General features: G+C 41.7%; 1 protein-coding gene across 3 annotated transcripts in view; it reads left to right on the plus strand.

Moving 5' to 3' along the window:
* The first annotated feature begins 6,582 nt into the window (after positions 1-6,582).
* The window catches only part of LOC131677066 (alpha-mannosidase 2), a 217,211-nt gene continuing 201,288 nt past the window's right edge, over positions 6,583-22,505 (plus strand). For all 3 annotated transcript variants that reach the window (XM_058956617.1, XM_058956619.1, XM_058956618.1), the window contains exon 1: positions 6,583-7,215. The gene's annotated coding sequence lies outside the window, so the exon portion shown is untranslated. The remainder of the gene's footprint in view (positions 7,216-22,505) is intronic.

Raw genomic sequence — 22,505 nt, forward strand, 5'->3', positions numbered from 1 at the left:
GTCTGCCGTAGTCTAAGGATAAAATTCTATCCCTGCACACGCGGTGTGTGTGTGCGCGCACTGGCAAGGGGAGAAATATCGATCGATAACGAACGGCGCAGGAGCTTTTATCTGACAGGGCTGATGCCGGCCGAGTGCTGTCAAATAAAAGGGGGTGGTCATTTTGGGTTGTGTGCAGGACTGTGATTTCCTAGGGCGTGCGTTGTTCTATTTGAGGGTGTTTATTATCCACTTAGCGGAGAGCGGCTCATGCTTCGAGGTGGACTTTCAACGATTGGTGGTGGAATGGAATTAAATTTAGGTTTAGAATTCTTTTAGATGTAACAAATATTGACCCACATCTGAAGTTGTCACACGAACCACTTGAAGGTTTGTCTTTACGCCATCCTTTTGAAATACTATCATAAACGCAGAAAGCACTAGCAAAAGCTTCTTTTGGTTCGTATACTACACTGTAAATGCATACTTTATGGTCTTGATGGTTACAATTTATTGCGGAACTCGCTGTAGGATAACTAGTCTCATCGCTTCAGATGGTTCTTCGCCATGAAAAACCTAAGTATTAAATTTAGGTCTGCCATTTTCGATTTCCAAATGGCGGTAGAATCGACTTTTCGTAATTTTGACAATTTTTCCAAATCCAACATTCTACGGTTTCATATGATTAATCATCAAAACAAGGTCGCCATTTCGAATCAGTTTCAGTATTGCCGCATCAACTTTGAACAACTAATTTCAGTCAAATCACCTGTCTATTCGGTAGGGGCCCATATTATTGGATCGAATCAAAGCTCGTCGAAATGTCAATTGACGATAGGTTCATCCGGAGTGTTCATTTGTGTTTACATTTTGCTAGCGTTGCCAATTTTATTTTGTGTCCACCACCCAATGTGGCTACACCACATCGCTCTTGCGCGTGCTGTCCGACTTAACTACCGCTCAGTCGGCCTTAAACTAGTGATAGCCCCTAGGTTTGAGTAAGCCGGGGAAACGAGTGGATCACAGGCTTGCTTTCGACGGCGGGTCGGTGGCCACCTCGCCCGGCGGATCCTCAGCGGCTTTGCGCCGCTTCGGTTCCTAGGCCGCATCGAAATGGTACCCCTTAAACGTTCTAACTAGAATCGGTTGTGTCACCGGAGCCGGAATACGACGTAGAACCAGCCAGCATTCCGGCTGAGCTTAACTGGGAAGTTTAGTATAATTTCATCTGGAAATAAAAATTTTCTGGCAACGCTCCAGCACCCTGTTGAATTCTAATGATTTCACCACCTGGGCGCCAGGTTGGCGATATGAAATGAACTTTGTTTACTTTCGACAAGTTTTGATTCGAGCCAACAACATCCAGCCCAAGTGAACACTCTGGATGAACTTATCGTCAATTGACATTTCGACGAGCTTTTTTTCCTAGGTGATAGTATTTTTTTTCGCGCTTTCGTGTATGATTGGTACCGCTACTGAATCGTTCGACGCATAGCTCAGGCGAGTTGCAGAAGTCGGTGGCGAAGGCTCGTGCCCAGCGATAGACGGTGTTTTTTCGCACTTTCTGGGCTGATTCGTGCTGGTTGTTCATCGTTTGCCACATGCAGTTCAAGCGAGTGGCCAGTGACGAGCGCTCGCGTCCAGCAATTGGTTGGTTGGTAGTTTTTGGTGGTCATCGATTGCCGAGTGTGGCATCTGCATCGGGTTTCAATTCAAACGTCTGCGCCACGCTCCATTTTCGCATTTGTCCACAGCACTTTGCGCTCGAAGACTTCGAATGTTCTTCTATCTACCTCCCTCAACTTTCACGCTTCGTGGCCATAAAGAGCGATAGGAAGGATCAGTGTCTTGTATAAGCCGAATTTTGTTGACGTTTGCAGGTTGCGGGACCTAAGCTGGTTACGTAGACCTTAAAAGGCCCTGTTGGCAGCTGCAATACGCCTTTTTACCTCACTGGAAACATCGTTGTAGCAAGTCACAACTGTACCAAGATAAACGAATTCTTCGACCACTACAAACACGTCACCATCAAGCACTACCTCGGAACCAACACCACTAGATCTGCCTCTCTCTTTACCTGCGACCATGTACTTTGTCTTGTCTGAGTTGATGACTAAGCCTATCCTCGCTGTCTCCCTCTTAAAAGGCACGAAGGCCTCTGCTCTTCGATCGACTCCAAATACATCAATATCGTCCGAAAAACCACGAAGCATATGTGATGATAGTTCCGTCCATTTGCACACCAGCTCTCCTGCTAGCTCCTTCAAGAGCTATATTGAACAGCAAATTTGAAAGTGCATCGCCTTGCTTCAGTCCATCTAAAATCACAGATTGAGATCTCATCTGCAATCCGAATACTTAATTTAGAACCATCCAACGTCGCACGAATCAGTCTAATCAGTTTCACCGGAAAACCATGTTCTGACATAATCTGCCAAAGCTTATTTCTTTTCACTAATTCGTACGCCGCCTTAAAATCAATGAACAGATAGTGGGTCTGCAAATTGTACTCCCTGAATTTGTCTAGGATCTTCCGCAGGCTGAACATCTGATCCGTAATTGATCGGCCCTCACGAAAACCAGCCTGGTATTCGCCGACGAAGGACTCTTCAAGCGGTCTCAGTGAATTCAGGAGATACTTCTGAGAGCAACGTTAAACTTGGCTAAAATTCCGGAGACCTTGATAGCCAAGATGTCCCAATCCACCATCGTGTACGGTTGAAGATGTCGGTAGGGTTCAGTCCGCGGAAAAAGTCGTCTGCAAGGTCGCCGACTCCGGGAACATATTTCCAGGTGTTCAGATCGGTTGAATGTGACATCCGGTTTGCGACGAATATCTTCCGAAGATACCGATAATATCGGACAACCGCAAAATCTTTGGAGAACACTTGTGGAATCTTCCACAAATCTACAGTTTGCAGAACAACTTGTACAGCTGGGTCGACAAGTGCACCACGCAGACTTCCAGTCTGGCGATTATTTGACGAATAGAAAACGGAGCTACCTTAGATTTAGACGCCAACAACTGCACCGAAACACTGCCGTATGCTTCACTTCTAACGTAAAAGCATGTCCCATATGCGCGCTCAGACGCATCACAGAAGAAGTAAAGCTGGATACTGATGGTAACGGGCACCGTAATGAAACGAGGTACGTGAGTTTCGCTTAACAGGTGGAGTGTATTATGGAACAGTTTCCATTCTTTGTAGAGTGGTGCCGGGAGCGGCGTGTCCCATTCACAAGCTTCGCCATTCTGCTTCAGAACCTAGAGTCGCTGCATGAAGAGTTTGGCTTTGTTGATCGTTGGACCCACGAGTCCGAGTGGGTCAAATATTTGGGTGATGTACGACATCACCTTGCGTTTGGCGGGACGGGTGCGGCTAACGGCAGCTGAAGCGGACTATGTCCAACTTCGGTTTCCAAATGCGGCCGAACGTGGAGACGGCCTGATCATCCTGAAAATTGTGCAACGGCAAAATTGCCAGGTCATCAAGTACTACATCCTCAAGAACCTCCGGAGAAATCGATGGTCATTTTACGAGCGGTAATTCAGTGGAATCTAACATTGCCAATGCCTTACGACGCCACTTGATGGCGTATTCTACGTCCGGAGCACCAGAAAGGAAGTCGTCGACGTATAAGTCTTCCGTAACTGGTCCACTCGCGACTGGATACGAGTACATGGTATCATGTGTAAGCTGCTGCAGGTAAGCGTAGTTAGATACGGAACGCTTGCTGTTCCGTACGTTACTGTCTATAGTTCATACGCCACGATGGATTCGTCGGGGTATATACGCAAAAGAATTCGCTGAAACGGTTGATCACCAGGATGGATGTCCGCAACCAGAGCGATGTGATGCGTTCACAATCTCATCACGATTGAGAGTAAATCTTACTGAACTATTGGTCCGACCAAAAGCGTATCGTTCGGTGAACATTCTGACGCCGTCGTGCAGGACGCGTTGAACACGACCCTACCCAAGTAACAATTGAAGTTTTATAGCACGCTACAAGTGCAATCTAAGTTTTATCAGTGGCTATAAAACTATCACAAAATCTCAATTGTTACTTCGTCATGGTAATACACTTCTTGTACACGGGGTGATGTGGGAAATAACAATGAGCCTTCACGTCATCTACAGGCTCGACGAGCCTTCTTATGTAACCGAGCAGAAGGTTCTCGTCCCGTCGTTGCAAACGGCGCCCTAGGCTATGAAAACGGCGTTCTGTGATGGCTCTGAAGGCCCTTAGGAAGACTTCTGGATCTTCGATGGGAGGAAGACGTACAACGTAACTTCCAGTTGAATCACGCTTGACTGTCCTGGAGTACAACTCTTTCTAGCGATATTCTCCTGATGAGTGTGCAGGACCAGTGGAAATCGTTTCTAACTCCCAAAACTTATGAAATGCGGCTTCCAAATTTTCGTTGGTAATGGAGAGATTGCAGATCCGGGGAAAGCAGGTAGATCCAGTGGGTGCGGAACCTGATACCGACCATCCGAATGACGTTTCAACTACCCACGGAAGACCGTTACCGAACGAGATACTATGAAGTTCCCAGAAGGTCTCACTTCCGATGACGAAGTCAATCCTTCGTGGGACATGGAGCTGTGTATCTGTTAATCCAACGTGCGGAAATTTTCACGCCGACGTTTCGACCAGCATGATCGGCAGCTCTACGGGTAGCTGCTTCAGCATGAAAAAAGTCAAGTTTCGCGGAGAGTGGCTGAGTTCTTAATTCAAGACCTCCGCTAAGCTTCCAGCAGCTCAGAGATATAACTATGGTACTTCTGACATATGACTAAGGTATTTCTGACAATATGTAGGCAAGCTAAAGTCTGTACCATCCAGAAGCCTGGTAAACCAGCTTCGGACCATCATTCGTATCGACCAATTTCTATGTTATCCTGCATATGAAAATTGTTAGCCGTTGATTTTGTTTGTTGTATATAGGTGCGAAATGTAATATCATTGTAATAGACATTACCAAAATTATATTGAGCATAACTAATCAAGGAATCCAAATTTTCGTGAATAGGCTGGATGTTGTTGGCTCGAATCAAAACTCGTCGAAAGTAAACAGCGTCAAACTGGCACCCAGGTGGCGAAATCGTTAGAGTTCAACGTGGTGCTGGAGCGTTACAAGAAAATTTTTATTCCCCAGATTAAGTTTTAGGAAACTTCCTAGTTAAGCTCAGCCGGAATGCTGGCTGGTTCTATAATTCTTATACCGGCTCCAGTGACACAACCGATTCTAGTTAGAATAGGTTGTGTCACTGAAGCTGGAATACGAATTAGAACCAGCCATAATTCCGTAACTTCGTGGTATGCGCCACTGTTTCTCACCCCAACGGGTCTGGGTTAAATCCCAGTCAAGATTGTGAGGATGACAAATTTACGACCACGTCTTCCTCCAGAAGGCAAGTTAAGTATTGATATCTAGTGATCTACCGACAAAGGACAACGGAAAGAAAATGTGAATAAAAAATAACGCACACACCGCACGTAATGATTTACGTTTTCCGATTTGTTCGTGTGGGGTTGTTTTGAGTGTAATGAGTAAAATTGGCCTATCCTGTTTCTTTCTATAGGTTACTGTACACCTCAAGAATTTGATCCTGGGATTTGGGCCGGGATTTTGCGCTGGATTTTTATCACGGAAATTTTTTTCGCCGTTATCTCTCCAAACTGTCAAAATAAACTTCTGCTGCTTCTATAAAATACCAGTTGTTTCAGAACAGCACCGATTTTTAAACGTAATGAAAAAATTAATTTTTCCCGATGGAAACAATTCATGGATAATTGCTTTCGCCCGGATTTTTGGTGTGGAGAATTTTAAAAACTCGTTACATTTTCCAAAATCGGGGAACGTTGATTATTCCGTGTAAACTTTTTTTCAGTCACGGAAACTCGAAAATCCATCTCTCATTTGAAATGGCTGTGGAACAAAATCCCGTGATCAAATTCCCGAGGTTTACAGTAGCCTTATTATGGAATGTCATAAACTATCGATATTGGTAAGGCAACATTTTCAGTCCCCTTATAACTCCAAATACTCCTTCACTATTTATTCATCCAGGCATTTTAAACCTCCTTTAGAATCAGTAAAACCGTACAATCTGAGATCGGATAAATGCCATTTGTTTGATTTCATAGCACAAATTTGAAACAAGAATCATTTTCTTCTGGTTCTAAAGATTCTTCTCCAAAACCACCCAAAATTCACAACAACGTTCCCATCGTAACGCCATTGCATACGAATAGGATTGTCCGAAACAGGTAACGTCCCGTAACTCGTCGATTTTTCAACAGGGATAGTTACCTGGCGTTTGACGTTTGCCGCAGATCGGCAAAATTACACGCGTGCGCACGTGCTAATCCAGGACACCCACCTTCCTGCTCTTTCGCAAGCAGATCATCATCATCGTCTCACATTCACACCCCTTCCACGCCACCCCAGCACACTATGTACACTGCGTCAGCGGCATCAAACAACGAAAATGACAGTTCATGGGGCAGCCGCGCAGCACTCACACCAGCGCAACTTATGCTGTGCTCCGCTTTCCAACTCGATCCGCAGCAAGGGCCGTATTGTTGTCGATCGGACACGGGTGTTCATTTGTCGTCGGGCAGTCCGTGCGTTCGGTCGGTGTTTTCGCGTCGCACTGCGCTAGTGTGGCTTTCAGGAGTGTTTTCGCCGTGAGTTCATGCCTGCGAGCGGGTGGTGAAGGAGCAGTAGTCCTCTGCCATTCTCATAAGGCATCCCAGAGTGTCATGTTTCTTGTGGTTGTGTTGGTGTGTCTGCAAACAGAAGAGATGTTTATTAAATGAGATTGAAATTGGAAATTGTATCTTAAAATCAGAAGAAAAGTTTGTGGATTTATGAAACATTGTGATTTAGTGAAGTGCTGTAGGATTGGTGAAAAAACGTCCTAGTGGTCCGTGCAAAAATTTAAACCTTCTCTTTGGGCGAGGACCATCTAGAATTGTATCTGTCTGGAATCTATGTAGCAAAAAAGAATAAATCTTGGAGAAGCAAGTGACCTCGGTAAAATCCTCGTTCCTTTATTCTGCTTCGTACTGTTCCACGGTTGATAATCAGTGTATTCAGTAATTGTGTCAATCCGGTCTGTATAATTCACATAAAACTACATCCGAAGCGTCAATCGCAGCAAGGAAAGCGGAAGAAACCTGACATCAGGTGGCGAGAACCAGCCGATTGCAGAAAAAACACAAGTAATTATACCTTTAACATATATATATATATATATATATATATATATATAGTTCCCAGCATCGCACGACGATTTATTTCTTTGCTTATTCGTTCCTCTGTTCTTCATTCGCCGCTTTCCAACTAAACACGGTTGACGTGTGTGTGGTAGGTAGGAGAGCTGTTGTAACTTTCCGCAAGCCGCTGTGATTCTACCGAACCCCGTTTACCGCGGCCGTATTTGTATACAACAACAGCGGGTATAGGAGAGAGCGCAAAAAAACGTTTCACCAAGAACTGGGAGAAAGAGCGAAAACATGGATAATGTTTTGTTTTCGTTTTCAACTTGAAACATGGCCCGTGAGATTATGAGCGTTATAATTTGAGACGTTTTTTTTGTTCTGGTGCTATATGGGTGATTTTACGATTGACAATTTCGTTAAAATTAACTGTCAACATTGTTACCAAGGGTAGAGCAAATTGATAAAATGACTCGAGTGGGGCACTGGCAGCTCAAGTGCTGCTGCTGCTGTCTCCGATCTGATGTCCGGAGGGGGAATCAATGGGCTGTGGCTAGCTTACAGACAAACTTGTTTACGCCGTAGTTTGTACACTGTTTTAATTAAGTTAATCGAGGATCAAGCTAAGTTCAGGGGGGGGGGGGGTCGAGTAGGCTGTGTTTTGCAATGTTTTAAATTGCATTATTTAAAATTCCCAATGCTATTAGAGCGTCAAGGTTGTATTCTTGTTTTGTAAACTTTTGCGTTCATTTTTTTCAGGGCAGATAGGATTCCCAAACTAGTTTCCTCATAACTGTTGACATCAAAAACTAGTTTAAAATAAAATGGCTGCTTTCTTCGCTCAACTTTTCGATGCTTGTTACAATTATTTTAGTTCATCTACTATTATCTAATTGCATCAAAATAATTATCGAATCCATCATAAATTTGTATGCTTTGTCAGTTTTCAGAAATATTTGAATGTAATCTAACCTTTCTCTGGCAGCACTGCTTCAAAGGGATAATCAGATTAAACATAATAACTTTAGTTCTGCGTTTAATATTGCTAACTGATGCTGAAACAAAAGGTTATTGCATCTGTTATAAACATTAGTCTATTTTATGAGCAAAGCATGCATAAACCAAGGGTTATGGTTATTTATAGACGTTGTTGTTTATAAAAAACAAGCACGAGAAATATGATAGATATTTTTCTCGAGTTTTGGAAACCATCGAAATTTAAGATTTTTTTTATAAGTTCCCTTTTTAACTTTTTTAACTTACTATCTTGTGCCTAGAATTTATTCAGTTAGCAAACTCCATCAACAAGATGCATTTATTGTTCATACTCCTCAGTCAGAAAAATTCATGAAACCACCAATCCTGTTTTTTTTTGCTACGAATAAAATAACATGCACCATAATTAATGAAACGCCTTTTTTGTGGTTTTTCCTTATGGTTAACATAATTGACACTGCTGTGAGTCCAGTTTCAAGTTGAAGTAGGATTCATGTTTCAAAATTGATAACGGTATCAGATACGCACAGATTACTGAATCCTTGCAGTTCAAGCTGAATAATGACGCAACTGTGCTGGAACACAAAACGTCACAAATTTGACGCTGTCTGACTTACCCATGATTCTCCCGAATAAATAAATATATACATTCAAGCCAATCCGGAGTGGATTGTGCGGTACGGCACGGATATAAAAAATAAATACTCCCCAAATGTGACGAAACGTGCAACAAAATTGCACATAAAAATGTTTGATGCGATCCGGAACTCAAATCCAATGGAGCTTGGTCCACTTTTTCGGGCATGTCGTTACAGTGTCGTAGAATTTTATTGACCACGGAGATTTACGATGTCTAGCGGTGTTAATACTGGATCAGCGCAAAAAGAAAACCTTAAAATTAATGTTTATCCGACTATATAGTTTTTTTATTGAATTTTCAATGTATTCTGGAGCGCCTGTAAAGTTTGACCGAGTTAGACTTTGGACGCTTTCTTTGTTTGTTTGTGCCCCTATTGACCAGTTCTGCAATATTGTGACGTTAGATTATTTTGATCTTACTACTTTAGCGGTGTTGGATGTTTTGTGTAATATAATGAATGTTTATGTGAGAGTTATTGGGATTTTGTGATGGCGTCGATCCGTCTTTGTTCAATTAACTTGGATCTGATAAATCTGTTATTTTAAATTCCACGTTTCTAACTACGTTTATATTTAGCTTAGCTTAGCCACAGAGAGCAGACATATAAGCTAGAACAAACTTTCCCGAAAAACCTGTGTGAACATTTAAATGAAAATACGTTGAAAAAATCACCATCGCATACAGGTTCGCATGCGTGAATCACCATTGTATCCAAGTTTGCACACAAGTCCCGTATAGCGATTGCTGGGCGATCGAAGCGCCGACCAGTGGCAAGTTGCTAATTGCTGTTGTCATTTCAAAGCGATAGTTTTATTTCTTACACTTGTTGAAAACTTTACTTGTATGTCAGTTCTCAGTGGCTTACACACCAAAATTTTGGGATGAAAACAGCAAATGAAAGTGCTGAAAACTTAGCAATTTAATTTCAACCATTTGACAGATGCTTTTTGCTGAAAATAGAGCAATTGGGTTGTCAAAATGACAGCACAGTGACCGAGTTTTCAGTTATCTGGACTGCATTACTGAAAAGTCGATGATTGTGCTGTCAATTTAAAAATACAATTGCCGAATTTTCAGCAAAAAGTATCTGTCACATGGTTGAATTTTAATTGCTGTGTAGTCAGCATTTTCATTTGCTGAGTTTTCATCCCAAAATTTTGGTGTGTAGCTTAGGTAGACTGCCCGTAGTTCCATTTCGTGATTGACCGAGTGAATGAAAATGCACCATGAACCAAAGGAATGATGCTTGGGAGGAGCAAATCATTCTCACTGGGTATGTTTCAACGACTCAACATTTTCATAAAATGATCAATAACGACGCCGGCCACGTCCAATGTTGTTCTACCGGGGAAGCAAAGGAATGTTAGTTCGATACTCGCTGTTGATAGAGACCGAGTCTACCTCTGCATCTCCACTAGCAAGGAATTGTGTTAGTAGGAGAGGGAAAAGATCAGGAGATGTCTTGGTAGACAATACGATCTAAGCAAAAAACACGAAATTCGAGCGCGTTCAATTTCCGAAAAAAAATATCGAGCGACGCGAGCTCCGGTCAGCCGGCCATCGGGAGTATTACTTCTTATTCATACTTCATCGACCGTTTCCACCTTTTTAGTTCGGATTAGTTCAGAAAAACCGACCGGCCCTGCTAACAAAAGGAAGATCAGTAAACCGCGAAAAAAAATTTTTATTTCGATTATAGAGGTTTTAACCTTAAGGTCATTCGCCTCTTCGGGTTAGAAATATCTCTTATGAAAAATTTCTAACCCTATGTGCGGGGTCGGGACTCGAACCCAAGTGCGCTGCGTACAAGGCAATCGATTTACCAACTACGCTATGCCCACCCCCTGCGAAAAATTTAATCGAAGGTCGTGAACAAAATTAAGCTATATATTTAAATCAAATATCATTTTAACAGAAAACAAACTAGGCAAAAGGAAAAGCAACAACAAAAAATCGAATAGAAAAAATAGGAGTTCAAATCAAACTTGTACTACAACTGAAAAATTTCGATTATTTTAGCGACAAGGATATGAAAAAAAATTGAGCGGTACAAAATTAACTGAACTGAAAAGCTTACTTTATTGTTATCCTAACTATTAGAGAGAGAAGCAAGTCAGTTTATCACGAATAGAAAAGAAGAATTATAACAATTAATCTACTAATTTACTACAAAAGCATAAGAAAGATCGCTTGTGCTTGCCACACCGTTACTCACCAGAACCAATTGGGATTACAAAATGTTCATTGATCAAAAAAATGCACGAGCACGGTATAGAGAGTCCTGTTTTTGTCGCCTCTTACGAGCCAGGAAAAACTAAACTACTAAATTGAAACAACAATGTACCAACACTAGAAAATGAAGAAGATGTAAGAAAAAAAGAGGTGACTCCCGGTTTTGTCCTCTAACACAGTAATCAAGTTACAACACTACCATGCTCATGAAACATGGTCCACATGGCAATCAAACAACTCAGCGCATGCTCACTCAAAACCACAAGAAACTACTCAACACAATCAGAAAAAAAAACATATGTAATACACATGACTCAATGAACCGAAAGCAATCCAATGACACGACAACAAAACATCTATTCCTCGAGATGACACGACTGAAGGCAGCCGGCAAAAGATCCTCGATCCCTCCCACGAACCGTCAACTCCCAAACCCTATACATGATCGCAGTCATCATTCCACTCAGGCAAGACCATGCGCCTTCCCCACTCACATCGAACTCTCCGTGGATCACTTCCCTAGTTGGTCAAACAAACACAGAAACGAGTTCCCTCAGTCCAAAGAAACATCAGCCCGACTGGCATAACCCGGCGGATGCGCGCTCCCCCGCAACGCCACCAAATCAACGAACATCCAAAACCACTCACCACAAAAGCCGTACAACTTCGAAAACAATAGCACTAACATGTCATGTTAATTTAGTTTATGTTTGCAATATTTTTTACCATTAATCCACTATATTGATGCAGGATACTGTTTTTCCATGTCATGGGTGTCTAGAATGATTTGATAAATCCATTTTCTGAAAAATTTGAGCTTATGGATTGGTTACTTTCTTATTATTGTTAAAGTCAATCAACCACTTATATGCCAAATGTGTGGTAATTTTAGTTCTAATTTGCCGCACAAATTATGTTCAATCTGATCATTTTAACTCATTTGAAGAAAATAACTTTATGTGTCAAAAGTAATGACTATAATTTCCAATAAATATAACAACACTGCCAAACATCATTTCGCTAACCCTGCAGTAACATTGCCTATGGTATAAGCTGTCAGAAACAACCAATCAGGAGCTGGACCATTCTGACGTAAAATTGGAACAAAAACGGCCCCTCTATTGTCACGTCTTGTAAAATTAGGTAAACCGTGTTAAAGATAGTTACTAATTAGCTACGGCAAAAATCACAACTCATTGATAAGGTTTTTATACTCAACCTTGAGTTCATTTTAGTTAAATTTAAGTTTACCTAATTTTTAGTATACCCCAAACAACTCAAAAGTGCCTGACTGCACGGAAGACCTCGACTGAATCGAATCTCTCGTTTTTCTTTTGACAACAAAGTGCGAAAGCGACGTACAACTCAAGAGTAAGTTAAAAGAACTTAATCTTTGGGTTGTTTTATTTTTGCGTGTGCATACAGAGTTTGACAATACGCAACATCGTTTTTCCACCGATCGATGGGAGTCAGTTTAAAAACGTCAAAATCGCTTGAAACAAACAGCAGTAGTAGTAAACAAAAGAAAACAATGTACACTTTCTCTAATTTGATGCAAACTGAAGTGCTCTTCATTCGTATTTAGAATAAATTTCGTTCATTTTGTTACAAAGTTCTTATGTTGACTTCGATAATATAAAGTGATTGATTTCGCCACCTGGGCGCCAATTTGACGCTACAGAATGAACTTTGATTACATTCGACGAGTTTTGATTCGAGCCAAATGACCACTCGAGTGAACCTATTGTCAGTTGACATTTCGACGAGTTTTGATTCGAGCTAATAATATGGGCCCCCAGGATGTTGCTTGAAATCAGAGGGATCCCACTGAGACGTCCAAAAAATTGTTTCAAAATCGTTCAACACGGGTCCAACGATGGACGTTTGTTGAACGTTTATTTGGACGTTGTCCAAATTCGTCCAACGAACGTCCTTTATTGGACAATTTTGAAACCAACCGTTCTTAGAGGGATGGCATCTCCTTCTCAGAGATGCCAGATTTGCAGACAAGTCTGTAAATTCGCAGACTTTTAATTTAAGCTGCAGATTTCTTCGATGACGCAGATATTTGCAGATTTTTTAGTTTGGTTGCAGATATTTGCAGATTTTTTAGTTTGGTTGCAGATATTTACAGATTTTTGAATGAAAAGGCTTTTGATTACACTAGCTTTCCTGACATTTTTGTTCTTCCCAGACTTTTAAAATTATTATTGCAGACATTTGAAAAAAGTACCCGGCATCTCAGCTCCTTCTAGGTCCATGCTCTTGCATTGGGTTGTTTTGATTTGAATAAAGGCAAAAAGTATGACCGCCTAGCTGGGGTTGCTTGAATTACATGTGTTTTGACAGATCGCAGTTTGAAAGTGCGGAATCAACGACGCAGATGGCTGAGTAGTAGGCGTGACTTCCAGTTGGTCTGGGTTCAATCCCAGCTGGAGTCGTTGCGATTTTTCTAAGGTGAATAAAATCTATGGTCACGCATTCTCTTGGAAAGAAAGTAAAGCCGTTGGCCCCCAGTCCATGAGTTGATGGGTCCATATCCAGTCCAGATAAGTGGAGTCACCTCGGTGTTTGGCATCGTACCAGAAATCAGCCGACGGAGAATAACGAACATGAAGAAGAAATCGGAGAGTCCAGGTTAGTTGGAAGTGTACAACAAGAATCCGCACTTTATTTCCACAAATCACAAGAAAAATGATTATTTCCGTTGAGGACATTTAATCAAACGCGTTTCGGGAAGAGAATCCAAAATAAAGGTAATGTCATAACAATTGAATTTTCAGTAATTTTCTGGTAGCTTTCCAATATTTTTTGCTACCCAGTCAAACCCAATCCGGAACCGGTTCGGAAACCTAAATGGATCCAGTATGGATTTCAACTCAAATGCAACCACCGATTTCGACTGAATCGGTTTCGGAATTGATTGTTGCAATTGAGTTGGAATTCATGCAGGATTCGAATTCCGAAATATTTGACCGGATACCTATCGAGCAAACTTCGCGGAACCTCCACCCCTCTGTCACTTCGTTAATGTTTAAATCGACATTTCTAACGGACTCACTCGGGTGATATATTAGTCGCAAAATTCCGATCCGTTCCAGCGTTACGCTCCTGCCGGATAATGTGAAATCGAGTTCGGGTGGCATGACAAACCTATTATTTAGTTCATTTCAATTCCAAATGACAGTTCTAAACACTGTTGATTGCAATGAATACAAAGAAATGGAAACAAGCCCCATCCTATAGGGTCCTCACCGGTTCCGTTGGGTTCCGCTTCAAGCCTCCACCGATGATGATGATGATGATGGCGATGATTACGACAACGACGAAGAGTAATGGTAGTCCATCAGTGGAGTGGGACCAATTTTCGCTGCCAGTACCTACTCCCCCACCAAAACTGGGAGTCCCATAACTCAAGCGGTGCGATTAACGGGGGAATTTCAGTACCTACTCTTTGACGAACGTGATCCGCACCGTGCTTTTGCGGTTAAAAGACAGGTTGGCGGTCTAATTTAACAGTCGGATAAAGAAGCTGGGTTGTGCTAGAAAGTTAATAAGTGGAAAATTAGTCCTAGGCAATTGGGACGATGTTTATCGGTACAATTTGTATGGCCTGTTTTGTCGCTGGTTAAATCAAGTATGGTTGCTCAGGGTCTTATTCGATTCGGGAGCAGAATGTCTAAAATTTAATCATGGTCATGGATCGTTGACAAACAATAGGGTGATATTTGAACTAAAAACCAACGTTACCATATTCACAGGTTTTCCTATAGTATCGCATATTTGTCGGTCACAGGTTTTTTCACAGATTGCAGATTTCTGTAAATTCTTTGAAAATTTCACCAATTTCTTGAGCTTTCAGCGATTTTTTGGAAACTTTTTTTGTTTTTTTTGCTGAGCACAGTGCAATGTGGCATGTCTGCCTTCAGCATGAGCCCAAAAGTTCAAGCAATTTCTGCAGGTCCATTAAATCATTGAATGGATAACAAAATTACGCTGTCGAAAGCCTATAAAATTTTGGTCAATGCATCTTCTCAGTTTTCTTTAATGCTGAGAAAGGCTTCTCTGACCTTATTTTTTGTATGTCCTGGCAGTGCCAATCTGAGTTGTCTAATTTAATATCTTCGCCATTATGTAAATACCACTGCGTTGAGATGATGTCCCACTCCCACGTGGGACAGGTTTCCCACAACGGACCTCGAATAAAAAGAAAATCCAATAAACATGGGCCCGATAACAATGCCATGTCAACTCATCCCACTGCAGCACGATAGAGACCTTTCCGTACCCGCCTATCAGCACAGGCCTCTCGCTATCTATCACGTTCCAAAACGAACGTCATGCGAATGTCAACGAGAACTCAAATATCGACATTCTAATTACATGTCGTTCAGTTGCTTCACTTCCTTTAGGCTCTGAGCTGGCATTGACTGTGTGGCACATGGGAGCAGTACAGTGCCTACCTACCTTCCCGTTCACAACACAGGGCTCATTCCCAAATGACATGCCATTTCGGTTGGGTTGCAATTTCATGTAATTCCTTATACCGCCGTAGAAAATGATGCACAGACTTACCCAGCACAAAGCGTGCACTGTAAAACTTGACATCGAATCGGCAATAGACGACGACGTCGACGAAAAGAGTCATACACAAAGGCACGTCTGTCGAATGGGATGGTCGTGCATACATACTTACATACTTACTTTCTTCTTGATGGTCGGATGACGTTACACCTTTTATGGGATTCGGGGAAAGAAGCCTTACAAAAGCCTTTTTGTGCTTTCAATGGTGACTTGGTATCTGCCTCTGCTTGCCCAGTGGAAGGCACTGAAATGTGATCAATAATCGGGCTTCCGTCGTTTGAATGACGTAGGATCGATTCGGGACTAAATTACTTTCACTACTGTCACATGGAGAAATATTCTTATAGGAAAAAAACCTTTGTAACTTAGTAACATAGTAACAAAAAACCTTTGTGTTTACCAATAAATACGGGGTGAAGAAATGTTTGGCATGTAGGAACTCTATTTGTAACAGTGAAAACGATAATACAAACTACAGGCACTTTACTAGGGGAACTAGGGGAAAGTATTGACAACCGTGACTCCTCGGATTTACGCATAAAATAAACCAATAAACATTTATTCCAAAACATTGGCTTCTTATTCTACAAACAAATCTTCATCTACTCGGCAGATTTCATTCATTTATTTATTTGGTCATTTATTTATTTATTTATTCATTTATTTTCATTTTTCATCTGACCGGTGTTGGTCTACATGAAATGTTATTGTTGTTGTTGGATAGGAAAAGCCCATTTCATGAATCGCTTCAAAAGCAGACCTCGAATGCGCGTCAAAAACCCATGCCCTTTTCGAACGTTTTTCATCTGATTACAATGATCTCGCTTGACACGTTACACATCGCCCTAAAAGGGTGTGTAGAAAATAACCTATTCGGTGTATTCTCTTGAAAATTTGGCTAGAAGTACTTTAGAGTGTATTGTTTACACTGTATTTTGATCGCTGTCAGCCAGCTTTTCGAAAATTGGAAAAAATGGCGTAACGCGGAAAGCATCGAACGGAAGGAGAAATGCGGTCAGAATGGATGTTCTATTAGTGATCAGGATCACAAGCGCGTAGTGAAAGCGTTTAAGCGGCATCCCAATGCTTCGGTCAGAGATGTGGCCAAAAGTTGAATCTGTCCAAGTCGTTTGTTCAAAGAGTCAACGATTGGGAGAGACTGCATACATGCAAAGCTCAGGAGGCTCCAAATCGTGACGAACGGCAAAATACGGTAGGAATGTAACGGGCCCTGAAATTGTACACCCAGATGTTGACGAAGCGTCATTGTCTCATCATGGATGATGAGACGTCAAGGCGGACTTCCGGCAAGCTTCCGGGGCTACTGCTCTACACCGCCCAGCACAAGTTGGGTGTTCCGGACGAAGTAAGGAAGCAGAAACTTTCAAAGTTTGCCAATAAATACATGATATGGCCAGCGATCTGCTCACGTGGCAAACGGAGTGAACCGTTCATAAATGTATACTTGCAAATGGTTGCTATAGACTCATGCCTCGCAATATTTGCGCTGTCATAGTCAATACAGTTGTTGATAACATGGACCGAAGAGCGTCTATTTTTCGGCATATTTTTTCCCATAATGAACCATCACCTTCTGATGATTTCAAGTGTTGTACCATACTGCGGAGAAAATGGGATTACACTCATAATCGACAGTTGTGTAAATACCCATCTCATAATTTGATGGCATGGCTTATATTTCAATTCGAGGGACACTGGTTTGATGGCATACATTAACATTAATCTGTATGTAAATACTTTATGCAGAAAATTGTCCGATATTTGCACGATCTGACTGGGTAGAGGTGTTAGAAGTAACTCCTTACTCCGATAGCATTACGCATGAGTTGGCAAACTGATTAGTACACTACGGACTGGAACCGCCGTGAATTGAGCAAGGATGGGGGTACTGTCAATTTAACCAACGAGGAGTCTAGCTGCAAACACCGTTTGTGCGACATGACCGCAACGATTTGTACATTGCGGTAGATTCAGCGGTTCTTGCCACAGGAGACAACGGAGAGCATACGTTACAATTTTTTTCTGTGTGGACTCGATCCTAGAAATCTAGTTTGCATGGAAAAGACACCATACAACAGCATTGTTCTCAAAGAGAACACACAAGAGAATAATACAGCGATCTACGACACAGCGGGTCACGGAATTCATATAAAACCTGATTTGCGATTAGTTCAGGCAATTATGTAATCCTGGTGAAGCTTGAACGTGAGTTCGCTATCCAGGATAACGCCTAGGTCCTTGATGTGTTCTATGCATGTGAAGGAACATTCAGAGATAGAATAATTCAAGTAGATTGGGTTCAACTCCCGATGGTAGGAACTCGTGTGACATTTGTCAGCAATTTCGCCAAACATCGCGTTCGAGTGTATCCAGGATACGATGAAGTTCCAAGAAGTCGTGTTGTTAAAGGCATGTGGTCAACATAAAGCAACCGGCAGTTAGGTGGCAGTAACAAAGCAACATCATTAATGAAGATTGTAAAAAGAAACGGTCCCAAGTTTCTGCCTTGTGGAACTGCAATCAGATTCGACAAAGGTTCCGAGATGGATGATCCAATTTTCACGCAGACAGTGCGATTCGTTAAGGATGACCTGAATCATGCGACGTTAGCCGAAGACGAGCCCAACCTCTTTTACTTTACAAGCAAAATTCCGTGGTCATCTCGATAGATTTTCGGGGCAGTTAAAATAGAACTACTAATGGTAATTACTCGTCAAACGAGGAAGAAGTACTCAACGTTTTTGCATACATTCTAAGACCCACGCCAACCTTACGAGGCGCTGAAATCTAGATATATTTTATGAAATAAGGATAAGTTACGACAGAAGTGCCATTTCCAGGTACACACTACCGAAAGTCGAACTTAAAAAGAAAGCATATGCGAATTAAACTCTCCTCGATGTTGAGAGGAGTTTCGCAATGTCGCAAGGTTGTACGTTCCAGCTCTAGGCCCAACCAGTGTATTAAGTCGAATCCCTGATTGAAATGTCACATAAGATTTTCGGTGTCCCTAGAAACGCCGGACACTGCTTGTTGAATTTCAAATTTACAAGACAAGGAGCTGTTTTCTTTGAGGTTGTGACCGAGTTTCTTCGAGTTGAATTATTTGGTGCCCTAATGAGAGAAAAATATAGGTCTTTACAAGGGATCTGATCTGCTCATAGTTTTAGGAAACATGGGGACCAACAGAGTCACACTGTTCTAGAACCAAGAGAGCATAATAATTTGTTAAGACCGGTGGCGAAGCTTATTTAGTATTTCTGCAAGAGTTATTGGAGCGTTGGTTAAGGGAACGTTTCCGATTCCTCGGGTGCTGGTATGCGAGACATGTCAATAGATCACGTGAACTCTCCCCACAATAAGCACACTTTTTAGCATTCACAATGTAAGAATCGTGCTCCTGATTCTCTGCGCAATTGTCACACCTAATTGATACAATGACCCATATATTTGTATTTAGTGCAATTATGCCATGGATTGCACACGGTACAAACAGAAGAACTGGAAGATGTATTTAAACGCAAAAGAGAACCGAGAAAGGTCGCCCGACACGAGTTGGACGGGATACACCATTTTGTCCTGTCAAGTGCGATTGCCATTCAAAAATTTTCGCTCACTGAAGCAAGGGGTCTTTGAAAGAGCCTGCTCCGTGCTTGAGTAGATGCACTCTTGACAAACTCGATTCGATTACTACACCTTCAATCTAAACTTTGTGAGCGGGTGTGTAGACATGTTTATCCATCATAAAAGAATTTTCGCCAGTAACGCCATTTGCTTGATTTAGACAGAATATCACGATTCTGTTGTTATCTGGACGGAATTTCGAGACTTTCTTTCAAGGCAGAACATGCCTGCGTCAGTTCTTTCGAAATCTTTAAATGAAATGTGGTCCCACAGAATTCAATGTGTTTGATTTTATATGGGTAGTCGGTATCTTTGATGACGACATCCATTTTGTCATCAGATGAGTTAGGAGAGTTTATTTATACACACGCTTAGCGTCCGACGCAAGGTGAATACTGAAAGAGAGACAGAAATTATGGAAGATATATTGTATTGAAGGACAAGTCAATGGATAACAAAGCAATAATGTGATCATCTATCTTCACTTCTGAAATCTGTCTTGTAATATACAATACTCTCCAGTTAGATTGCATTGTAGACGCTTTACTTCATATTTACCGCGGCATTTTCGCTGACAATGCTGCTAGTGTAGACGAATACCGTAAGGGGCGCAAATCTGAGACTCCGCCTATGGCGGCAGAGGACCACGCTACGGATCTGCCAACTGTCCCTGAGTTGCTTTCAGATAGTTCCGATTATTGGGTATATGCTCGCAGAACTGTGAAATTGAATCTATCAAAAGAGCCTTAAAAAGGTTACTATAAATGTCCGGGAAAAGATGAAATCATTACAGTTCTACTTCAAAGACTTCAAGCAAATGTTGAAAATAGTTTTTACTCACAGTCTTGCATTCCATTCCTGTGGTGGGCAATGGACGTGAAGAGCTTTCTGCCGATCAGTCTAAACACCTTCCTTCCAAAATCAGGGCAACATGTAATAGACCACTTTATTCGTGATGTTAGCTTGGACAAGCACTTGCTTCATGCAATGCAACATACGTGCATGCATATCAATGGGGGAAGTCTACCAACGCCCATTTTCACAATGTTTAATTTAATTTGAAAATTGCGAGTCTACTGTCGACTCCATCTTTTAGGTTAGGTGTCTTACTAGGCAATATTATTTTTAGTCAAAAACAAACTATTTTGTGAAGACTAAATACTTTGTTTTTGATTGAAAACAAGATTGCCTAACCAATCATCTGTCTGACAGCTTGGTCGAGAAAAGAAATATAACATAGAGTTTTTTTTTTGATTGTGTGACCACTTTGGACAATGTGCTTTTCGAATTCAGTTTGGAAGTAGCACGAGATCATAGAGTTTCACCATACAACTTGAAATGGATACACGCATTGCTTAGCAACCAACATCTGTGGTCATCCATTAAACAAGTAACGATTAAAAAACCGAGTGTCTGTGGATGTCCTCAAGGTGGAGTGCTGTCACCACTGTTTTTATCGCCGAAGGCTTGTTGAGCTTACGACTTTATGAGCTTGAACTTCCGACATATGATTCTGCTGGTGATGGTCATATAACACACATTGTGATGCGATGCAGAAAACTTTATGTGATGATGAATGACGTTGTCAATAACTGTGCTTAAATTAACATGTCAGACTAGTGGTGAAAAATGACTCATTTGGTCGTATGTTTACGCAAAATTATATAAATACAAAAGTCAATTTACTTGCAAAATACCTTGAAGTAGCTTTGCTGAACAATATTCATGCAATCGTTTTGTTATTCATCCTACCTATAAAATCAAACATGCTCAAGTAGATCTATTATTAAAACATTATTAATCGAATACTACTCGCCTTAATAATGGTAATTTGTTTTGGAATGCGATCGTCTAGACAAAGTAATTATGTACGTACATTCATCCAAGTAATTGATCATCACACATTAGATTTATAGGACTGACCTCTGGCAATAAATGCACTTTAATTAGCAGGTTATAACAAATCACCGCTCACAAGACACTTCGGAACAGCCTTCACTGTAGATTGGTTGGAAAAAAATCACCTGCTAATTGAAGCGAGTATGCGAACGAACGAAGCGACCCTACAAAGTCAATCAACGTGAACAATCACTGCATGATTCGCTAATTGTTTGCACCTCTAGTAGGTACTTGTATGTGTGTGTTAGGCATCATACAGTAAACAGAAAATGACCGAGAGTGTAGAAACTGTGATTCGTTTTTTTCCGCCTGATATGTCACGACTGAAATAAACGACCTGGAAATCGGACATTCGGACCCTAGTCCCAAATAGTTGGAGCTTGAATAAAATAAAACTGGCAGCACTGTTCCAGTGGGCTCCAACCAGACTAATTGCGACAGTTATTAGCCTTACTTGATTTTGTGACCAAATCAAACCTAAATCAGAAGATACAGGTGTTGTTGTTTATAAACAACATGAAAGGGTTAAGAAAAAGAGAACATCAAACACGCTAGTTCCTATATAACTGCGACCAAACACGAAAACATGTACCCCACTCATCTATTCGAGTACAATCGAACGATCCCCAAAACCCCAACTGGTCCCCAAAAATCTCGTCGACCGTCCGACGAATCACCGCCGATAGGATGGCGCCAACGAACGAAGGTCGCTCAGTGGAGGATAAAGAACGTCACGCAGCACGCATAAAACCCTGTGAGGTGCGGATGGCAATTGGTCCGCCCGGTGTCGTAACAATGCAATGCGAGCTAAACTGCTGACGTTCGGCGAAAGGAAAAGGTAGGAAACAAACGCAAACAAAATTGGTTTCGCTATTTATTGGCCAACCAATGGGTTGAGCCGCTTCCAACTACAACTCCCCAGGCTGGGATCAGCACCAGTTTTGAATCGAAGAAGAAAAAGAAGACGAAGGTGCTCTGACCTCGTTGCGTCATGCTTCCAATTGACGATCGACGCCGACCGGCCGGCCGAAGAACTGCTATCACTCTTTTTGTTTGTTTGTTTTATTTATTCCGGCCCCAAATGATTTTCGGACATCCGAACGTGACTCGGTCCTAGTAACCGGTTCCCGGTAGAAGCAGCAGCAGCAAACAGACCAACGCAACGTACCGAAATGTCACAAGAGGGGTTCGAGTCTGGGGAGGGGGTGGAAAAAGGTATACATGTATTATAGGACAGCAACCGAGGGACAGGACTTAGAGAACAACGTGTGCTATTACTTTTTTTCATGTTTGACAC

Source organism: Topomyia yanbarensis, chromosome 1 (assembly GCF_030247195.1).
Source record: "Topomyia yanbarensis strain Yona2022 chromosome 1, ASM3024719v1, whole genome shotgun sequence".
Classification (NCBI taxonomy): domain Eukaryota; kingdom Metazoa; phylum Arthropoda; class Insecta; order Diptera; family Culicidae; genus Topomyia; species Topomyia yanbarensis.